General features: G+C 26.0%; 1 long non-coding RNA gene across 1 annotated transcript; it reads right to left on the bottom strand.

The window, feature by feature from the left end:
* Positions 1 to 740: 740 nt before the first annotated feature.
* Positions 741 to 1,511, bottom strand: LOC148801007 (uncharacterized). The gene is made up of 2 exons (XR_016083467.1): positions 1,239 to 1,511; positions 741 to 1,122 (listed from the first exon to the last, which is right to left on the bottom strand). It is a non-coding gene; the product is annotated as an uncharacterized LOC148801007 (long non-coding RNA).
* Between the last annotated feature and the right edge of the window lie 4,029 nt (positions 1,512 to 5,540).

Consider the following 5,540-nt stretch of genomic DNA (forward strand, 5'->3'; position numbering starts at 1 on the left):
TAAAGTGCAAAACCTTATATTTTGTATTATTTTACATGTAATTGCACTATACATATTTGCATTTGTAGTACTCCTTCCAAATTGAGCCTGAAATGGAAAAGAGTACAAATACAAATATGCTATCAAAACCTTGTATTTGCATTCTACATGTTTGTATTTATATTTTTTCCAAAACTGAGACTTAATTTAGACTAGAATAGAGCCCATGCTAAAATTTAGGCACACATCTGGTAGACTGGGAGCTAGAATGTTGTATCATCCTCATGGGTGAGAGAGAGAGAGAGTAAAGAAAATTTTCTGAAATATTATAAAAAAGGAGAAAAAATAAATTTCACCCTTTAAATAGCACTACGATCATGATGTAGGGACATGTTCCACTTAGCAGTGGCGTTATTCCAAAATTTGGGAGCAATTAATACTTGGCTCCTACCACGTTGGAGGGCAGGCCTCCTACCCTTACCACCTAATTCTAGATCTAAACCCTAAATTTCCTAAGCTCTTAAATCTTAAACCCTGAGCCCCTAAATAAATCAGTTTGATTGATTCCTCTAGATCTATATCATATTCGATTTCTGAATGGCTTAATAAAGAGAATTTATTCATGTAATTGTGTGAGAGAAATGGCTTCTGATTTCTGAATGGTCCACTCCCGTTCCAACTTCCAACCTACACTTTTCAAAGCTTCCTTTTCGTTTAGAGTGAGTAATGAATGACCTTAATATTTGATACAGAAACCAGAATTGCCTGCTCTAAAGTGTATACAACTTTACATTCTGATTCTGATGAGAGCATACAAGATGACAAATAATGAAACACTGTAAGCTTAATTTCCACTCTGCTTTGATTTATTATATATGCATTTATTAATTTAAAGGAAGGGATGGTAGAGGGAGGGAGAGAGGGAGAGAGAGAGAGAGGAAATTAATAACTAGTAATTGGATGGAGTTAATTAATTACAAATGTAGAAACAGATACATCGGCTAGGATTAGGGTTGCAAAGAGCACGGCCATTGTACTGCTGGGAGCACCACTGTTGACATTGTTCCAACTGGGCACAACCAAAGCCCTCGCGAACAACATAACAATTCTTTTGATCACTACTGCACCTTCCCATTGATGCAACTGCAACAATTAACCATCATCATTTCCATCAACTATAACAAAATGTACGTGAGGAAAGTTTAAAAGTGTAGCTTGCAACTGTCCAAACAAATGAAAGTGAGGAAAGTTTAAGAAACCTGAAAGGAGTAGGAGGACAAAGAAGAAGAAGCTGCGGAAAAGCTTAGCCATCTTTCTTTCTGTCAACTACTTAGACAAATTTGCTCTATAGTATTGTGCGTACAAAAAAGCTGTGTCTGTGTATCTTATTCTTATCTTCTCCATCGATATGGAAACGCTAATGAGTGTAGGGGGGTATTTAGGCTTGAGCTCCAGGCTTTATATAAAGGCTGGGCTCAAGCTCAAGATCTAGGCCCAATGGCCAGGTTAGGCTCAAGTTCGGGCTTGCACATTTTTTGTTGATAAAGAGTCTCGTGTTAATTATAAAACTATGATTTTTTATAAATTAAAATTTTTATTTAATTCTATTTTATTATAAAAAATATATAACATTAATTTATATATATATATACTAATATAAAATTTGTTATCTAAATATTATATAATAATATTTACCATATATGCATATAACTTCCAAGTTGATCTTATTCGGAGTTGTTAAGTTTGGGCCCTATCTGCTAAAGCCATCATTGGACTCCAAAAGTTTGATACCCAGTTAGACTTTGAACCTGATTATCCCTTATAATGTGCAGGCAGATAGACCTAATTCAAAAGAAAATATTTGTTTGAGCTTCCAAATTTATAGATCTAATCGGGTTAGGTTAAGTTATAAATGATTTATTATTTTTTATTATTAATTAATAAAATATTGTAATTATTAAATTACTATATTATTTAAAATATAGTAATTTATGGAAATTATCATGTTTTTAGAAATATTGCTAATTTCTTGGTTAAAACTAATTAACTGTAATTTTTTGGTAATTAAATATAAATTTTTGGTAATTAAATGTAATTTTCTACTATTTATAGCTTAAATTATAATTACTATTAATTACAATTTAAAAATAATTACTGTTAATAATTTTTAGATCTAATAATTGGGTTAGGTTAAGTTATTTTTAGAACTAACTCGAAAGAAAATAATTGCTTGAGCCTTCAAATTTATAGATCTAATCGGGTTAGATTAATTTATAAATGATTGTTACTTTTTATTATTAATTATTAAAATACTGTTACTATTAAATTATTGTATTTATATAAAATACAGTAATTTCTAGAAATTATCATATTTTCAGAAATATTGCTAATTTCTTGGCTAAAATTAATTAAATTTAGTTTTCTAGAAATTAAATGTAATTTTCTACTATTTATAGCTTAAATTATAATTATTGTTTCTTACAATTTAAAATTATTATTGTTAAATATATTACTATTAATAATTAAAATACACTTTTTTTCATTATTATTCAGTATTTTTTGCAATAAAATACAATTAATTTAATTTTTTATTTATTTCTATTAAGCTTTAGGTTTTTTAGAATTTTTGGATTTTTAATTAATTTTTGGTGTTTTTCATTATTATTCAGTAATTTTTGCATATGAGTATTTTTCAATAATTTTCACTATTTTCAGCATTTATTTTTGCATATAAGTCACTACAAAATTAATTTGTATTTGCTTTCAGTAAAAATAAATTAAACCATTAAATAAATACCATAGTTAGTAAAAAAACTGCATCCAATTTTCAATATTTTTCAATAATTTCTGGCTTGGATATTTTTAATAATTTTGGTACTTTTTAATAATAATATAGTATTAATTTTACTTCAATTATTTTTAGTAAATACCCTTATTAATATAAAATTTTGGTAATTTTTCAATATTTTTAGTATTTTAATTATGTTATATATATATATATATATATATATATATATATATATGTTTATATTTATATAGATAGATAGATAGATATAGATTAAAACAAGGAAGTCTAGAAATTTTCTCCTTTTTTTTATTTTTTTTAATTCCATGTCATTTTTTAAACAATCAATGGGATGCACTTTCCCAATAACCTAAATAATCTCTTCCCCTAAAATTTCTCTAAAACTACCTCCCCCACTTTCTCCAAAATTATCACTAATTCCTATTTATCCTCTCCACTACTTTTTATCTATATCTATCTAAAGAGGGTTTGGATTAAAAAATTTAAAAATTATTTAGATATTCTAACAAAATTATATAATAACTTTAAAATATTTATTAAAAACACAAAATAATTTTATATTTTTTCAAAATATATCACGAAATTATGCACTAACAATTTAAATTATGTTTTTTCGGATTATCAATTTAAATGTTTCTCAAATATTTAATAATATGTAATAGCTTTAAATAAATAAAATTCAAATAACAAAACTTTTAAATATTTAAATAACTAAATATTTATCATAACTAGATTTTAAATAGTTACAATAACGAAGTTATGTAATAAATTTAAAAATTTTCTTCAAAGTAGAAAAACAATTAAAACATAATGTTGAAATTAATAATAATTTAATATATTACAAAATTAATAATAAAATTATGTAATAATAGTATAAATTATGATTTTAAGGTTAATTAAATTCAATAAATAATTAATATTTTAAAATTTAAATATTTTACGTATTATTTAAGTATTGAAATAACAAAATATTTTAAATAAAAAAATTTAACATAGCTAGATTTTAAATAGTTAAAATAAAGAAGTTATGTAAAAATTTAAAAAAATTCTGAAGACTAGAAAAATAGTTATAACATAATTTTGAAATTAATAATAATTTAGTATTTTTACATAATATTGTAAATAACTAGTTTCACTTATATCAAGTAATAATTCGAGAAAGTAAATTTCAAAAGAAATATTTATTAATAATAATTTTAAACTCTTAATCTGTATTTATTATATAATTATATATGCTAAAATTAATATTTATTGTATTTCAGTAATTATTTATTTTTTTATAAATGTATTTTCAATGATTTTGCATAAATTTATTTTGTTTTGTTATTTAACAGAAAACTTTCAATAATTATTGGAGATTAAACTACTATTATTGAAATTTTTAAGTTTAACTTATTGTACTTATTGTATTTTTATTATAACTTATTGATTAATATTTATTAGAGATTAAACTATTATTTGAGATTATACTATTTATTAATTAAGTTAATATAATTTTAGTAATTATTGTATCTTTTTCATTATCAATATATTTTCGATAATTTTGTTTTTTTTTCTTTATAAATTTTGAATAATTATTGGAGATTAAAGTATTGTTATTTATTAGAGATAAGACTATTAATTCAGTTGAAATTATGAGTGTTCATGAGTTGATTCAATTTGGTTGTAGGTTATTTGGCCAACCAAATTGACCTGGTCAGGCTGGGGAATTGGTTAGTTGAAACCAACTAACCTTTTGTGAAAATCGATCCACTCAAGTTGTATCGGTTTAGGTCGATTTTCTGGTTTGGTCAATCGGTTCAAAAACCGATTATTGTTATTGTTATTAATTTGATGAATAACAATTAAAGTGTAGTATATAAATACCTTTAATTTGGTAGGTTTCATTAATTTGATGAATAAACCTAACTGAAATTAATTATTGTTATTTTTATATTATAAAAAACTTATTAAAGTGTAGTATATAAAATATGAATAGTTATTAATTATTTAAAAAGTTGAAAATATAAAACAATTATATACTTTTACGTGTTTCTATTAGGGTCATTTATTAGAATACACCTTATAGTTTTACATATTTACTTAAAACTACCTTAATCAATCTTTTTCAATGAGTGTTTTGCCATTAGGTTCATGATTTTTTATTAGATAAATCTCTTAAACTACCCCTATTGTTTAGCCTAATTACACATGATACTTTTATTGTTTAGCTATTGTATTGTAGACCTTAAGTTTTATGACAATTGTCATCGTTGTTAAATTAGGACGGAAAAATTAATTTTACATTTTTACCCTTCCGTTAACTCTCACTCAGGTTGAACCTTTTTGCAAAATACATTCTTCACTGTTCATCATCTTCGACCCATCGAACGACAACGAGAACAAAGGCGGCGACAAACCCCTTTCATCTCTAGCTATTCTCTCTCTCTACAATCTTAACCTGGTGGTAACGTCCTATCTCCCCAATCTCTCCCCAGGTTATTTCTTTTTTTTTTCTTCCCGCTTTCCCTCCCCTGTTCAGTCATTTGCAGAAACAAACCCTTGAGCTCTCTCTAGCTATTCTTCTGCAGGCCTTTCCCTCCTCCTTCGCCGGCGAAGCATATCAAGGCATCTCTTGCGAAGCGTCTAGGCCCGCCAAAGTCCAAGGAAGGGTCGATTCCCAAGGACGATTACGGGAAGAGTTTTGGTGCCAAGTATGAATTGGGTAAGGAGGTTGGTCGTGGCCATTTTGGGCATTCATTCTCGGCTAAGGGCA

The sequence above is a fragment of the Nelumbo nucifera genome, chromosome 3 (assembly GCF_055504915.1).
Source record: "Nelumbo nucifera cultivar China Antique chromosome 3, China Antique-T2T, whole genome shotgun sequence".
In the NCBI taxonomy this organism is placed as follows: domain Eukaryota; kingdom Viridiplantae; phylum Streptophyta; class Magnoliopsida; order Proteales; family Nelumbonaceae; genus Nelumbo; species Nelumbo nucifera.